The following is a 17,930-nucleotide window of genomic DNA, read 5'->3' as shown; positions in this document are numbered from 1 at the left end:
CCAAGCGTGGCCAGCGCTGGGGAGAGCCGTCCGCACCCACCTCCTAATATTAAAAACAGCCACTTACCTTAACGTCCATTGGGTTCTGCTACATGCGCATTAATTTTCTCATGGAAAGCATTTTGTGCAGTTTGTATCCTTTGGAGGCAGGTGGTGGATGGCTTGCTCCGGTGGTGTGAACCCTGGAGTGAATGCGCCTGTCCTCCCCCCCCCCCCCCCCTCTGGAGTGCTGTATGTGAGCCAGCCCTGAGCTCTAAAGCTCGGGGTGACCCATGCTTCTCTCCTTTCTCATGTGGTGCCCCCAAATTAATGCGCATGTAGCAGAACGCAATGGACGTTAAGATAAGTGCCTGTTTTTAATATTGGGAGGTGGGTGCAGACGGCTCTCCCTGGCGCTGGCCACACTTGGGGGGGGGGGGTCGTCCATGCCACCCAGCCTCTCCCTCCAGGGTGCCGCTGTGGTTTCCAGGCAGTGAGAGAACCTGGGACCCTGCGGTCCCCCCAGTTGTATAAAAAGGGGGCATTGAGAATCCTCCCCGTGGCGCTCCTGGAGGCCTGGAGCACACCAAAAACTGCTAGCAGATCCGCAAAATGCTAGCAGATTTTGAAACGCTTTTTCTTATTTTTCTGTAGCATTTCACCTAGCATTTTGCGGTTTTGTAAAGCGTTTTTGGTGTAGTAGATTTCATATATTGTTACAGTAAAGCTGTTACTGAACAGCTCCTGTAACAAAAACGCCTGCAAATCCGCTCTGAACTGCCGTTTTTCAGAGCGGTTTGCGTTTTTCCTATACTTTACATTGGAGGCAGAAACGCCTCCGCAATCCAAAAAATGCCTCACCTCGGGTGTATGCGTTTCAGCAAAACGCCTCCCGCTCTGGTGTGCACCAGCCCATTGAAATACATTACCCAAGCGTATCCGCAGCCGCAAGTGGATCGCAAAACGCTGCCGAACCGCTCTGGTGTGCACTAAGCCGGATAGTGCTAATGTAGCATGTAGCAGGGTGACTGCTTTGTGGTATTGGTTTGTGCATGCATTTGCATGAGCATTGCCTCATGAATAGCCAATTAGGCCAGATTTGCAATGTCAGACTTGCTAGGGTAAGGCCTCTTTTCCATGGACTGTGAATAGGCAGTGAAATGGCTCTCAAACTCTCACAACTGCTCACTGCTGCCTGGTAACTGCTTGCTGCTGCCTGGTAACTGCTTGCTGCTGCCTGGTATCTGCTCACTGCTGCCTGGTAACTGCTCGTTGCTGCCTGGTAACTGCTCGTTGCTGCCTGGTAACTGCTCGCTGCTGCCTGGTAACTGCTCGCTGCTGCCTGGTAACTGCTTGCTGCTGCCTGGTAACTGCTTGTTGCTGCCTGATATCTGCTCACTGCTGCCTGATAACTGCTTGCTGCTGCCTGGTAACTGCTTGTTGCTGTCTGGTAACTGCTCACTGCTGTCTGGTAACTGCTTGCTGAGCACACAGCTCAACAGTCCGTGGAAAAGAGGCCTTAAACTTGGTGTTTGAGTACGCATAAATTTTCTCATGCAAAGTACTTCTTCTTCTTGTTTGAAGGTTGAGGCACTTAGTCTATTATATATATAGATGGACTGCAGTGATCATGACTGTGGCATGATAGTTTGTGCCAGAAAGATTGGTTTACGTATTTATGTAAGTGCTGATCTCTTTGGATTCTCATGTACAACAGTCTCTAGAGTTTACTCAGATTGTTGTGAAAAGTGGACATCATCCGCTCAGCAGCAGTTCTGCAGACGGAAATACCTTGTTGATTAAATAAGTCAGTGGAGAACAGCAAGACTGGTTCAAGCTTCCAGAAAGGCAAGTAATCCCTCTGTACAATTTTGGTGAGTAGTAAAGAATCCTAGACACTAGAAGCCAACGATTGCGCAACTCGCATGTGGCCAGATGGACTAGCATGCTATACCTACCCGGGGACCAGACCAAGCATAATGCCCCTCTAAGGAGGCCCGCGAGGATAATGGGCGAAACGGCTGTCAGGGCAGCAGTCCTGGAAACCCAGCAAAATTGTCACAGCTTCTATCCAGTCCATCTGCCACCACACTAGTTGGGTCACGCAAGTATTGCCTGCACTGCTTAACTCCTAATCTCCCTGCATGTTTTCCAGCTTTTCATCCTGATATTGCATCATGTTGCATATAGTTGCATTACTGGAACTTTCTGAGTTGTATCACAGGTTGCTGGATGCATAGAAGTTATTGTGTATGGTAACCAATTAAATGTGGTGTCAGCATTTTATCTTGTAGTGCCTGCCACTTTTTCTCTTTTTTCTGAAGCAAAGAATCCTAAATTGCACAAAGCATTGAACCGTAGTTACTTTAAATCCTGTCAGCCAAGAAGAGAAAGCTGAGTAAGCACAGGTCCACCACACTGGGCATATGAAGACTGGAAGAAGAAAGCCTAGTCTGATTAATCTCTTTTTCTGAGACACACAGGGTCAGAATAGGATTTCAGCTCCTCATAAATGTAATGGACCTAACTTGCCTTGTGTGAGCAGTCAAAGCTGGTGGTGGTATGAGATGTCATAGAAGGGGAGATTTCTAGAATCCATGCAAGGGTGACACATTTGCAGAAACTGAGTGATTTAATCAAGTGAACACAGACCAGGATCTCAGGGGCATGTTTTTAACAGCTTGTGGAGTCCATGTCACAAATAAATGAAGATAATGGCAAACCCTACCTAGTAGTAGAAATAATATTCAGTGAGTGAGTATGTTTATTTGAAATTTGATTGCTAATTGGCTTGCTGCCTCAATTTATAAAGAGAACATTGATGCGTTAACTATTACGTTATTATCATTTTCAAAGCTGACTGAGGCAGCTAGTCAGCACAACATGGATTGCAAAGTAACATGTTTGGTTTAATTGTTCAGAGATACAGTAGAATCCCTTTTATAGAAAACTCCAAGGGACCAGGAAAGTAGTTTGTTATATCAGAAGTTTACGATATCAGAATTCATCATACATTGTATATTTATACAGAGGCATTTGCTGGGGCCTGAGGACAGAGTTTACTATATCCAGAGGTTTACTGTATCAGAGTTTACTATAACGAGATCCTACTGTACCTCCAATTTTTTGGTGACAACATTCCCAAGGGGTATGAATATCCCCTGATCTAAAAGAATAAAAGGCCTTTCAGTTACTATGCAGACTACAAAACTCCTTACGATTTGCCATTAGTGGTCACATCCTGCAGCTTGGTGTTGATGTTCCCTGATCTACAGCACTCCAATACATATACCCTATCACGCCGTCTATTGCTTTTTTATGTGGTGGGAAAGTATAACCATTTAAAATGTTTAATTTAAAATAAAACATGTAAAAAATCTTAATCCAGACTATTGATTTCAATTGATATTTATTGTTGTAGGGAGAAGAGTTTATACTCACCTAATTCCTTCTTGTCACAGCTTCTCTCTTGAAAGCAGAACCAATCCAGTACCGCTGGTGCTTCACTTCCAGTCACAGGAATTCTGGGAAAAGTTAGAGGGTACAAGCTTTGTCATTCAAAGGTGCTTCCGTTTTCTTACTAGAGCAGCTACACACAGAAGAGGCAAGATGTGGCGGCCATCTTGTATCGGGATATCACTGGCTTCTGAAGGATTGTCAGTGAGGAAGATACTGTAGGTCTGGATCTAGGAAAAGGAGTTGTGATTCATCCCTCGTAGAATTTATTATAATTCCAGATCCCACTCTGCAGCAGTAATAACACTGCTAGGAAGCTGTGACTTATAACATTTTGAGTCTACTCAGTGCAATCTCCACCCTTTGTTTCATCACACATTCGTTTTACCACTTCTCACAAGAAAGTTTGAAATATGTGCGGCGTTAGTTCAGAATACTGTGTAGTGTGTAATTTTCAGAACTTACTCTTGCTTGATCTATAAAAAGGCAGGATTGACCTGTTAGTCTGGTTTTCACTAATTCCTAGCAAGCTGAGTCTCATATTTGTATATGTTTTGAAGACCTGGGTGAATAAGTCTAACCATCAAAATTATCATCTCTGTCAAACAGCCATTTGGTTGTCAGTTTGGGTATTACCACACGTTACCAACTACCAACCAATCAGGTCATTTCTGATCAACCCAATGCCAATTATGCAATTTCAAAGTGGATCTTACCTGACAGGAAAAAGTAAGATTGCAATAAGCACAACTATATTTAAAGAGAAACCGTAACCAAGAATTGAACTTAATCCCAATCAGTAGCTGATAACCCCTTTTACATGAGAAATCTATTCCTTTTCCCAATATCTGTATGGCTGATATTGTGGTGAAACCCCTCCCACAAGAAACTGTGAGGACCATGGTCCTGGTAGTTTCCTGTCTGTGAACCTTATTGCATTGTGGGAAATAGCCGTTTCCAACTGTCAAAAAATCAAGCAGCAACTACTTCCACTGACATCACCTGCCAGCAGTAAAAATGTCACCATGTGATAAATGTCACCATGTGATAAATGTCAGAATGTAAATCAGGGAGAGGAAAGCTAAAATGGGCAAACACTGACTAAATCATTTATACATAATTAATGTAAAAATGAAGCACTTTTTTGTTACGTTATTTTCAATGGAGTTCCTCTTTAACAGTACTAGGGCTGCACGATTTTAGGGAAAAATCGAAATTGTGATTTTTCTCTCAAATTGCAATTTCGATTTTTTCCCCGATTTTTTTTAAATTCCTGCTTATCGCACTTTGGGCGGGGGGGGGGGGGGGGGCTTGGGTTTGGCTCACGGTCTGCACTGCCTGGTCAGCTGTCTGTAACATCTTGCTTCTGGCCCCGCTGTGCGCGGATTGGCCAGAAGCAGTGAATATGTATAAGTGTTAATGAGCGGGGGGCGGATCCACTAGAGCGAGCGTCCGGGCACATCATACAGCATTACCTATCACTGGCTAGCGATGGAATGACGGCAGTGGTAGGCGGAGATGTACAGAGCATACAGCTCCGCCTACCGCTGCCGTCATTCCATCGCTAGCCAGTGATAGGTAATGCTGTATGATGTGCCCGGCCGCTCGCTCTAGTGGATCCGCCCCCCGCTCATTACCACTTATACATATTCACTGCTTCTGGCCAATCCGCGCACAGCGGGGCCAGAAGCAAGATGTTGCAGACAGTGGACCGAAAAACCGAAGGTACTGACGATCAGCAGATCGTCTTGCCTCGAACCGCGGTTTCGGTTTTAAACCGAAAAACCGTGCAGCCCTAAACAGTACCCACAGTCACTTTGTAAGAATGATGTACTGAGAAGCTCCAGCAGTTCCCCATAAAAGTAGGGTGTCAAATGTTTCATCACAGCCTGACCAACGCCGGGTCAAAAACAGATGATCAGAAAAAGAGTAGTCAGGTTCAATCCGGGTCGGCAACAAGGTATCAGATCTGCAAGAAGCTTGGTCAAGAGATAGACATGATCTGCAGCAAGACAAGGCACTTGGTGTGAGCGCAATCTCAGCTAAAAGCCCAGCATAGGCTATCATGGGCAAAGACTGAGGGCGCTCACCAGATACAAATACATGGACTGCCCAATCAGAACTCAGCGTGTCAGCTGATCAGCGTGACTACTGTTGCATAGACCGCACACTGAGACACGTCCTCTGCCTGCCGCCCTGCACGTCCGTGAGTCAGCGGCAAGGACGGCAACAGACTCTGAGTCAGCGGCAGGGCCGGCGGTGGCCTGCCGAGACCTTACAGTAGGAGGTTTAGTCGTGTATAAAGTGTAAAAGTAGATTTTTACATCCTGTAAAGAAGTCATACTTATCAACTACAAATTTCACGTTGACAGATCTGATATCAACCACAAAACTGGTACCATGTAAATGCAGCATGAGGAGGCTGGGCTGTGTAACAACCCATACAGAGACAATACCAGCTAACCATTATGTCTAGCAGTGGGAGAGCATACAGGCTGATGCCTGTTATGTCAACATCTGCATCTAAGCAGCATCCTGCCCAGATCCATGGCACGGAATGATGGCTGTGATGTGTACGGGGGGGCTGGCTTTGTGCCACGCAGCTCACATCAATGTGGTGCTATATAAGCGTGACACGCATCGGCTGCTTCACAAAGAGAGTCACCCGAGGCAAACATATCTGCATGCACGGGACGCTCCTAACCTATAGTAACCTCTCAGCAGAACGCTCTCATTGGAGGAAAGGACTGACACAGGAGGTGCTGGCTCTCCTATAGCATCCAGCCTTGCACAGTGTACCTTCTCAGGACCATACTCAACACACTTCTGTTTCTACCCCTCTATTTCTCTGACTTGAATTGATGATCTTCAAACATCTTTTGATTCATGCGTTCGCCTTTGTCGCTAATGCTCCTGAAACGATAGTCCTTTCCAGGTAATATATTCTCGGGATTATCTTGTATTGAAAAACAAAAATGATCTGACCACGCAGATGATGTTGCCTGTTAAAGACGACCCAGGAATGAATTTCAATGTATTCTATAAATCTCCTCCTCGATGTATCTAACTCCTGGCGTTTGGTAGGGCTTTGTTGTGTTGCCCTCCCCACAGAACACTTTGCTCCTCTATTTCTCTGGCTGGGAAATGTCTCCCATCACCACTGATTGCTGCTTTATGGGAGTCTTGGCAGCACTTCCATTCATAGGAAATGACCTATTATTGTAGCTCATCATTACCATTACTCTGCAAGACAAAGCTGGCTATGAGCAGATCAGGAAAGGGATCTCCCTAATAGCAATCACTCGGCTGCTATACTGCACTGATTACAACAAGAATTCAATGCAGCATCAACAGTACTGCTGCTGCTACTTCTAGATTTATACTATCACTAGCCAACCCGCGTCGTAGCATACGCCGCATCTATCTATCTAATAGAGTACGTGCCTCAACCTTGAAGCAAGAAGAAGTAGGCTTTCCATGAGAAAATGTATGCGTGCTCAAACACCAAGTTTAACCCTAGCAAGTCTGGCTTTGCAAATCCGGCCTAATTGGCTATTCATGAGGCAATGCTCATGCAAATATGCATTTGCTTTCGCATGCCAAACTATGCAGGGTCCAAAAACCAATACCGCAAAGCGATCGCCCTGCGGGTATTAGTTCATGCTACATTAGCACTATCCAGGAGCGCCACGGGGAGGATTCCGAATGCCCCCATACAACCGGGGGACTGCGGGGTCCCAGGCTCTCTTACTGCCTGAGAACCACAGCGGCACCCCGGAGGGGGAGGCTGGGTGGCGCAGCTGCACCCCTCCCCCAAGTGTGGTCAGCGCCGGGGAGAGCCATCCGCACCCACCTCCCAATATAAAAACAGGCACTTACCTTAACGCCCATTGCGTTCTGCAACATGCACATTAACTTGGGGGCACCACATGAGAAAGGAGTGAAGCATGGGTCACCCCGAGCTTTAGAGCTCAGGGCTGGCTCACATACAACACTCCGGGGTGGGGGGAGGACAGGCGCAGACAAATCACTCCAGGGCTCACACCACCAGAGCAAGCCATCCACCACCTGCCTCCAAAGGATACAACTGCAAAAAATGCTTTCCATGAGAAAAATTTTGCGTGCTCAAACACCAAGTTTAACCCTAGCAAGTCTGGCTTTCCAAATCTGGCCTAATTGGCTATTCATGAGGCAATGCTCATGCAAATATGCATTTGGGTACTTATCCGTTAGCCGGGCGCATCCTCTAGGTGGCGACAAAACTCCACCAGAGTTACATCTTTCCCTACTATCCATGTCGGCCTGGAGGAAGAATAGTAATTAGCGCCACCTGCCGGATGCGCCCGGCTAACGGATAAGTACCTGCATTTGCTTTCGCATGCCAAACTATGCAGGGTCAAAAAAACAATACTGCAAAGTGCTCTCTTGCTGCCTGGGAACAACAGCGGAACCCCGGAGTGGGAGGCTGGGTGGCGCAGCCGCCCCCCAAGCGTGGCCAGCGCTGGGGAGAGCCGTCCGCACCCACCTCCTAATATTAAAAACAGCCACTTACCTTAACGTCCATTGGGTTCTGCTACATGCGCATTAATTTTCTCATGGAAAGCATTTTGTGCAGTTTGTATCCTTTGGAGGCAGGTGGTGGATGGCTTGCTCCGGTGGTGTGAACCCTGGAGTGAATGCGCCTGTCCTCCCCCCCCCCCCCCTCTGGAGTGCTGTATGTGAGCCAGCCCTGAGCTCTAAAGCTCGGGGTGACCCATGCGTCTCTCCTTTCTCATGTGGTGCCCCCAAATTAATGCGCATGTAGCAGAACGCAATGGACGTTAAGATAAGTGCCTGTTTTTAATATTGGGAGGTGGGTGCAGACGGCTCTCCCCGGCGCTGGCCACACTTGGGGGGGGGGGGGGGGGTCGTCCACGCCACCCAGCCTCTCCCTCCAGGGTGCCGCTGTGGTTTCCAGGCAGTGAGAGAACCTGGGACCCTGCGGTCCCCCCAGTTGTATAAAAAGGGGGCATTGAGAATCCTCCCCGTGGCGCTCCTGGAGGCCTGGAGCACACCAAAAACTGCTAGCAGATCCGCAAAATGCTAGCAGATTTTGAAACGCTTTTTCTTATTTTTCTGTAGCATTTCACCTAGCATTTTGCGGTTTTGTAAAGCGTTTTTGGTGTAGTAGATTTCATATATTGTTACAGTAAAGCTGTTACTGAACAGCTCCTGTAACAAAAACGCCTGCAAATCCGCTCTGAACTGCCGTTTTTCAGAGCGGTTTGCGTTTTTCCTATACTTTACATTGGAGGCAGAAACGCCTCCGCAATCCAAAAAATGCCTCACCTCGGGTGTATGCGTTTCAGCAAAACACCTCCCGCTCTGGTGTGCACCAGCCCATTGAAATACATTACCCAAGCGTATCCGCAGCCGCAAGTGGATCGCAAAACGCTGCCGAACCGCTCTGGTGTGCACTAAGCCGGATAGTGCTAATGTAGCATGTAGCAGGGTGACTGCTTTGTGGTATTGGTTTGTGCATGCATTTGCATGAGCATTGCCTCATGAATAGCCAATTAGGCCAGATTTGCAATGTCAGACTTGCTAGGGTAAGGCCTCTTTTCCATGGACTGTGAATAGGCAGTGAAATGGCTCTCAAACTCTCACAACTGCTCACTGCTGCCTGGTAACTGCTTGCTGCTGCCTGGTAACTGCTTGCTGCTGCCTGGTAACTGCTTGCTGCTGCCTGGTAACTGCTTGCTGCTGCCTGGTAACTGCTTGCTGCTGCCTGGTAACTGCTTGCTGCTGCCTGGTAACTGCTTGCTGCTGCCTGGTAACTGCTCGCTGCTGCCTGGTATCTGCTCGTTGCTGCCTGGTAACTGCTTGCTGCTGCCTGGTAACTGCTTGTTGCTGCCTGGTATCTGCTCACTGCTGCCTGGTAACTGCTTGCTGCTGCCTGGTAACTGCTTGTTGCTGCCTGGTATCTGCTCACTGCTGCCTGATAACTGCTTGCTGCTGCCTGGTAACTGCTTGTTGCTGTCTGGTAACTGCTCACTGCTGCCTGGTAACTGCTTGCTGAGCACACAGCTCAACAGTCCGTGGAAAAGAGGCCTTAAACTTGGTGTTTGAGTACGCATAAATTTTCTCATGCAAAGTACTTCTTCTTCTTGTTTGAAGGTTGAGGCACTTAGTCTATTATATATATAGATACAAAACTATGCAGCCATGGATCACGCTCTGCTCTACTTTTGATGAACATAAGAACAGCCTTTATCACCCACCAGTGCAATTCGGGTGCTATTTAAATGCCAAATTGCAGCGGTTGTAACAACCTGCTAAGTAAAGCGCTGAAACGCAGAGGTGTTCACGGGTGGCAAAAAAATGCAACATGTCGAGTCTGTGCGCAGCAGCACTCAGATATCACTCCATGGAGGGCCACCCGTGCAGCGCCATTACCAAGCGTTGCCAAGCACCCGGCCGGTGCAGGGGTGCAGCTGACAGGCAGTAAACTCACTGCCTGTCCCGTGCATGTGTGCAAGGGGCCTAAGTATCCGTGGATTCTGCCCTGTGTAATGAATTACTCACCAACCAGCCAATTTTAATGTGGCGCTGCGCCAATTCTTTCGTTGCCAGCCCTGTGTGTCTGATTTAGGGCGTCTGGAGTATCAGCTGGGTGTCGCACAAATTAGTAAAAAAGAAGAGTAGTTCAGTCACAGCAATATGCGTGTGTCCCCCAGAGTTGCAACAACTCGGAGGGGGAATAGTAATCAGCGCAGGCCCAGATTTTGCACAGGAGCAGGGTGAGCCATTTTTCTGCGTCACCCTGCGCCAAGATGGCCCACGCTGAGAACAAATACACCCAATTACTCATGCAGGAAGAGGAAATTATCTGGGCAGACTATGCTGCAAACACAGAATGCGGATTTTAGGCCTGCAATAAAATGCACTTATCCATGTAGTCAATTTTGGAAATTTATAGCTGGCTGAAAACTACAAAAGAAATACATTTTGGATAGCACTACATTCCAGAGCAATCATTTATTTCTTGTAGTAAACGTAGAAATTTGCTTTAAAGGTTCCCATCAGAGATGGTCAACAAGATGCAAATAATTGCATGCCGTTAGGAACTAATGCTACGTACACACATGCGACAACGATCGTTCGTTGTTAACGACGAACGATCTTTTAATTGACGAAAGAACGACCGAAGTAAAGTTAGTTCTAAAAAGTGTGTAACGATCACATCGTTAGAACGAACGTTACACCACGTAAAAGCACTTAATGCGCCTGCGCATAAAATTGTAAAATTCCATGGAGAAAAAGTGAAATGCGCATGTCCAGCCTGGTACGAACGATCGTTTCCAACGATGTACTACTTTTGCAAACGATCGTCGTTGGGAAAAATCCGCCGAGACAGAACTTTCTTTTGTAGCGATTTGGCTCGTTCGTCGTTAGACTTAATAGTCGGTGGTTCGTTTTTTGTAACGATCGTCGTTGGTAAAGATCGGGGAACGATCGTTACAAACGACTATAGTCGCATGTGTGTACGCACCTTTAGCCTATCAACTACACTGCCTGCTGAGGTTGACTGGATGAATATCAATCTGCATACAATTTATTTTGAATTTGCAAGCTATTCGTAATTATTTGCATCTAGTGTCCAAGCCATGGAGCAGAAATGGTCCCTGAGAAAGCCAAGGATTTCAAGGAAAAGGCAAGTCATTATGACGTTTTAAGGCCTCTTTCGCACGGCAGGTTGAAGGTGATGAATTCACCGCCTGTCAGCTGTCCCCGTACACTGGCCAGGCGCTCTTTAGTGCTCAGTACTGGCAGTGAAGAGGTGGCCACCAGATGGACATGACATGTCAAGCACCGACAAGTGTGATGTAACAAACGCTGCCATTTAGCTGCATATGAATTGCACCCGAATAGCACCAGTGTTCTCCCCAGAATTTTTTTCCAGCCGGGTGGCATGAAAAAGTAGCCGGGTGGGGCGACATGAGAATGCAGGGTCAGTGCTTCTGTGAGCAACTCTGCTTACAGCATAGGAGGATGTGAGCTGATGACAGCCGGGTGGTCACCAAAACTAGCCGGGTGGAGCACCCGGCTAAAAGAGCCTGGGGAGAACACTGAGCACTTGTCGGCGGCCAGGGGCGTAACTAGAAATTCCTGGGCCCCCTTGCAAAAAAAAAGCCTCCCCCACGGGCACAGGGGCTGCATCCCCCATTGTTACACCCCTGCTTGTGGCTGGTAGGCGGGCGTCTAAACTGCCCATCATGCGCACAGTACAGCTTGCCATGTGAAGGAGGCCTTACACCCGCAATATGTAACAGCTATTCGAATTTACAGTGAAAGGAACAATTCTGACCACAGAATTGCCGGCTAAGGACAAGGGAAGTTGGTGCTCATTTAAATTTGAGTTCAAAAGGGCATGCCGAGGCGTGGATATAAAATAATACATGTATACACACGGTTCTCCAGCCATTCTGTGTAATGGGAGGGGGCACACAGGCCGATGCCAGCTATTTGTACATCTCCTTTCAGCAAATATCCTACAGAGATCTGAAGCACAAAATGATGCCCCTGATCTGTGAAGGGCTATACAGGGAATCCTTCTATTCTCTTGCCAACAAAGTAAGCATAGCGCCACATTATAGAATCAAGAACAGACACAAAGACAGGCAGCTGTGTCACAGGCAGCTGCCTCCATGGGCTTCCCTAACCTACAGTAACCACACAACGCTGCATTCCTATTGGAGGAGAGCTCACAGGCAGCAGATGCAGTCTCCCCATAATATTCTGAGGTGTACGGTGTACAGTACATTCTCAGGACCAGTTTAAACTTGCTGCACACACAGCTGCAATGTATGCATTACATATACTCTACCAACACGTCTATTTACATCCAGCAGTCACTCAAGTGTAAGTATTTACAGGTACATTCAGCACTGACATTACACGTTATTACTGATTCATACATATAGCTACCTATAGCGTAAACATGTAAATTGGGCCTAAATATAAAGAAATCAAACTCGCTGTTCACTTGGTCTTTCCGCCGCAAATTGCCGTACTGCTACCGCAGGGCAATTGAAGTCTATGGGGAAAATCACATTACCTGCATCACGGTGCGCCGGAAGTCCTCAATCAGACATGCTTCCAAAACTATGTTACTGCGCTGTACCTGTGTCGATCTGTGTCAGATCGGAAGTCGTGTTAGTCTATGGCCACGCATGTCAGTGTGAATACCTGGCGCAAGTTTTACGAGTCGCCCATGCGAGGAAGCGTATTTTTTTGCAATAAACGCACACGTCATCACTTGGCCGGATACCACCAGGGAATACCGCGTAGTAACGCCTGTTTCTGGCAGTGCGGTGTGCGAGCGTGCCGCAAATTTACAGTGTGAAACCGGCCCTACTCTTTTGAAATAATGGTACTTTTCAGATCAACAGATTTAGAAAAGTGGCGATTAACTTAAAAGATAACTACTTTTTTATTATTATTATTTATATAGTGCCAATCTCTTCCGTAGCACTGTGCATAGTACAAAACATACAATAATGGGGAGCACAGATACACTATATAGTTCCCTCACTATATAATCAGGACAACCGGTGACACGAGTACATACAGTTGATATGTACCGGTAGTTTGAAAATATCACTAATATTGGTACATGTTCATTTGAAGACACCCTGTTGACCATCACTTGAACTCTAGTATAAGACTCGCTGTATGAGGAAGGCCAAAAACATTATCAAAGACAACACCCTGGAAACGCCTTGATTGAGCTCCTTCCATCAGGTAGACGTTTTAGATCAATCCACATACAACAGACTGAAAACTAGCTTTTTCCCAACTGCCATAAACTTGTTAAACTCTGCATCTTCTCTGAAATAATAAACTGTGTACATATTGTTTCAATATTTGAAATACCTGGCATACTTGTATAATCCCTCTATTTCTACCTTTGTTAGGCCCAGTGCACACTGGGCGGATCCGCCGGCCGCATCCGCTTGAAAATCCACGTGGGTAATGTATCTCTATGGGCAGGTGCACACCGGCGGTTTGAGGTTTTTAACAAGCCGCAAACGTGCCTCTTGCTGCATGTTTGCGGTTTGCTTACAACCTCAAACCGCCGGTGTGCGCCAGCCCATAGAGATACATTAGCCACGTGGATGCTGATGTGGCCGGCAGATCGCATACAAAATCCGCTCGGTGTGCACCCGGCAAATATCGTCTCTCTGCTCCCAAAACCGCTAGAGTTTCGACGATCTGCTAGCGGTTTTGGTGTGCACTGGGCCTTACTAACATTATGTTCCTAATATGCACTGTGGGGCTGTCATGAAAAGTAAATTTGTTGTTTTGCACAATGACAATAAAGTGCTTGAATTGATAAAATACACAAAAATAGGAAACACTAGGGGAGGTCTCCGCCCTTGCGAGCTTACAATCTAGAGGGGGAGTGGATATAAACCATTTGGCTGAGTTTTACCCCACAGGTGGAAGAAGGTATTTGATAACACGGGGTGGGCAATGGGTATGTTACATGGTCCTGTCCCTGTTCTCTATCTGGTCCGTTCTTGCCTATGATTGGCTGTTTGAGGTATTACATGGGGTATATAAGATGTGGGTTGTTGTACATTCAGTGCACTTGACTACTTGACAAAGGACGGGTATTTATTTTATTATTTTTATTTATTTATTTATATAACGCCGACATATTATGCAGCGCTGTATATTTTCTTGTCACTAACTGTTCCTCAGAGGGGCTCACAATCATTCTAGTCCCTACCATAGTCTTATGTCTATATCGCGTAGTGCATGTATCATAATCTAGGGCCAATTTAGGGGAAAGCAGATTAACTTATCTGTATGTTTTTGGGATGTGCTAGGAAACCGGAGTGCCCGGTGGAAACCCACACAGACACAGGGAGAACATACAAACTCCTTGCAGATGCTGACCTGGCTGGGATTCGAACCAGGGACCCAGCGCTGCAAGACAAGAACGCTAGCCACTACGCCACCGTAACAGTCCAAAAGGCCACAGTCCGTCATAGCTGCGATGTGAGGCTACCTGTCCTGTCCTGTGACTTGCTTGACATTTGTAGTGGGAGCTATTGATTATATGAGTTATAATTGCATCCCTTAGAATGAAAATGGCTGCCATTATTCACTCACTGCATGTGAATAAAAGAAGATTTTAATCGCTCCGGTGCTGGTTTGTATCTACTTTAGCAAAATCCAGAGGGTAGTGGGATGGAGACACTTGGGGAGTAGACGAAGCAGTTAGCGGATGAGGCAGTGAGCCTCAAACTTTAGCTATAACAAAATGTACTTTTATACAGGATCACCACTTTCTGCAGGATCTGCAATTTATAATGATGCCTTAGCGCCAATCGAAGGGTTTTTAAACTGACGATCATCCGCATCACCCATTCCTAGATCACCATATGGTGCCTGATACTTTCAGAGGAAACGCCAGAGGCTACTACAGTGGAAAACAGGGTTGTTTGTTCCAATGATCATGATCCCATTTGTCACTGTGCCACAGATCATCGTTTTTAAAATTTGTGGTACCTGGCTGCAATGAAAGTACATGGACCACGGAACACTACTTTTTCTGCCAAGGATAAATAGTAACAGCTGTTATTCCAACTCACGTGAATGGAGCTGACTGTCACCAGTTCAGGGCAATTCTGATTTGACAATAAAGAATTAGGCCCCGTTCACACTTGCGGTTTTGTCAAAACCGCACCGGATGTCCGGACCGCACCGGAGCCGGACCGGACCTGATCCGTACGGTTCCTATCCGGATCCGGTCCGGATCCGGTCCGTTTGCATCCGGTTTCCGTGCGGTGTGAACACGGTTGCGGTCCGGATCCGGTTTCTTAAGGAGATAACATCCTGTAAATACCTGGGGTCTGGGAGGTCAGCAGAAGGGTCTGGGGTCATTGTTGGAGACAGGTGGACGTGTGGAGACCATCCGTGGATACAGAGACTGCAGTTGGGACCATGGATCCAGGCATTTTTTACTCGTAAACCTGGGAATTCTCTCCTTCCTGTTGTTCGCCTCCTCGTTATCAGACATCAGACATGTTGCTGCCAAAACGAGCTCCAGCATGAAATCGCTGCTGCCCCACTCTTTGAACGCTGGGCCCATGTGGTCCCCATCCAAAATGCATAGGAAGTGGGGTAGAACGTCCGGTTTTTGTAGCCAGTGTGTTGTGCGCTCTCCGGCTCTCATTGCTTTGTATTGGCCGGATGGTGCAGTCCGGCTCCGCTCCGGATACGGCTGCCGGAGGAGCCGGACCAAAAAATAGCGCATGTTGGAACGGACGCCGGAGTCCGGATCCGGTCCGGCTCCGGTCCGGCAGAACGGACGCATGTGAACGGACGCATAGGCTTTCATTGCTATTGCCGTGCGTCCGTTCCGTCCGTTCTGCAAGCGGTCCGGCTCCGGCACGGCGATTCCGGACGGCCACCGCTAATGTGAACCGGGCCTTATCGCAAATACCTTCTGTTTTTAGAAAATTAAATGTAAATATGGCAATAACAGCGCCAATTGTTGGGGAAAAAATACGCTTTAAAAATGTAGTATTAAAAAAAAAGACAGCAATAATATTCTAAAAAGTGGAGATCAAAGAATGGCGATCTGATTTCAGTTTGGCTCTCTTTATAAATAGGCCCATAGAGTGATGTAGTGATGATAGTACTGTAATGGAAAATGATTACTTTTCCAGAAGACCTACAATTGTAAGAATTGCAGTTTATATGCAAACAGGTTCCTTAATATTTAAAAAACTATTGCACACAATGTTGTAGTTCTGCAAATCAGTGTGGGCAGAGGTGGCACTAATGGTGCCTATGTGTGTGCCAACATGCGCTGGATGTGCCATTCACTAATAGCCTATGCATAGTAAGGAGACACACTGGCCTATGCACACACAGGTAATAGTGCCCCTCCCCCCATGGAGCACAAGAGACCACCTGTACCTGTTTCGTTCTGCAGCAGGGACCCCGGCTGTCTTCAGATCCTTCTCCATAAACAAGTTCTGGTCGCCATCCTCCTCCTGACTGCAGCCCCGGCCGCTCTGCTCCATCTGCATGAGTCCGCGGCTTGCAGCGAGCAGGAAAGCTGAGTAAGCCGCCTCAGGTCATCTCCGTCCTGCCTCATTCCCGGATCTTCTGTTATTATTACTGCTCCGGTGCCGAACCTCTCTATACCCTTACCGGCTAATTCTGGTTTACAGGCAGAAAAATAGATGAAGGCTGGTGAAGCGCCTCAACGGCACCCCCTTCTGGCAGAATGGAGCACTGGCGGACTGCATATGCACTGCTATGTAGACCTGCTCTGTTTGCTGACAGATTTCTTTGTGTAGTATGTAAAGCAAATATCTAAAGCCAAACTGCAATTTCATTTTCAGAGTCCCGTGTGAATAAATAAATGCTTCAGCAAACATGCCTGGAAAATTGTAACCACTCCACATTCTGTCAGTGGCGTAGCAATAGGGGTTGCAGAGGTTGCGACCGTATCGGGGCCCTTGGGCCAGAGGGGCCCGTAGGGCCCTTCCTTAACTGCAGTATTAGCTCTTTATTGGTCTTGTGCTTGTAATAATCACTTCTATAAATGCTTTGAATGATAATAATAATTAACAAGCTGCTTCCCATGCCCTTCTTGCCCCTCTGACACTGTGGTTGTCCTTGGCAGGTTTTGGTGCGCCCTATCAACTGTTATGTATAGAGTGCTGGGGGAGGGGGGCATGTAAAACTCACACCGGGGCCCTCTAGATGCTGAAAAACTCACTGCAGTGAATGCCTATGGGCCTGTTTCCACTAAACACAATTTTTCTGATGCAGATTTCCCATAGGCATTCATTGGCGTCAGTTTTCTGCATGAATCAGTGTGTAGTGGAAATAGGCCCTAACTCCCTTTTTAAAGAAATCCTGACAAAAAACAAACAAACAAAAAACCATACCTATGGAGAGGGAAGGCTCTGGGTCACACAGAGCCTTTCTGGTCCTCTCATGGTCCCCTCGTTCCAGCGCTATCACCCCCATTTGAATCAGCCGCCATGGGAGGCTTTGGAAGGCTTCAGGAGCTGGATGCTCTCAAAGGCGGGCAGCTTCATGTGTGGTCGTGCATGCGCAGCACAGAGCCCACTGTCTGTGGGAGCACTTGGGCTCCAGAAGCTTTCTGCTGCTTCCTGTGGCGGCACAGAGCAGTATTCGACTCCTTGGTGGAATACAGTGCTAACAGGCGTGATGACGCTGGAACGGGGATCGGGAGAGGAGTGGGAAGGCTCTATAGGAATCAGGGTCTTCTCTCTCCATAGGTAAGTATCTGTTTTTCTATTTATTTTTCGCTTCAGTTTATCGATCATCACAGTATTTATATAGTTTTCATTGCAATTTAATTGTACTCAGCAGTTTATCCTATTTACAACAAAACTTTTATTGTGTTAGAACAATGGCATATGTTCACTTGATATTGGTAAAATGTATGTAAATTCAGG

At 47.0% G+C, this 17,930-nt stretch overlaps 1 protein-coding gene across 1 annotated transcript in view; it reads right to left on the bottom strand.

Moving 5' to 3' along the window:
• Window positions 1–16,664, bottom strand: part of SLC16A14 (solute carrier family 16 member 14) — a 51,423-nt gene extending 34,759 nt beyond the window's left edge. Inside the window, exon 1 of the mRNA XM_068280499.1 lies at window positions 16,411–16,664. The gene's annotated coding sequence lies outside the window, so the exon portion shown is untranslated. The remainder of the gene's footprint in view (window positions 1–16,410) is intronic.
• Between the last annotated feature and the right edge of the window lie 1,266 nt (window positions 16,665–17,930).

Source organism: Hyperolius riggenbachi, chromosome 4, assembly GCF_040937935.1.
Source record: "Hyperolius riggenbachi isolate aHypRig1 chromosome 4, aHypRig1.pri, whole genome shotgun sequence".
Taxonomy (NCBI): Eukaryota; Metazoa; Chordata; class Amphibia; order Anura; family Hyperoliidae; genus Hyperolius; species Hyperolius riggenbachi.
This window is presented reverse-complemented; position numbering and strand designations above follow the sequence as displayed.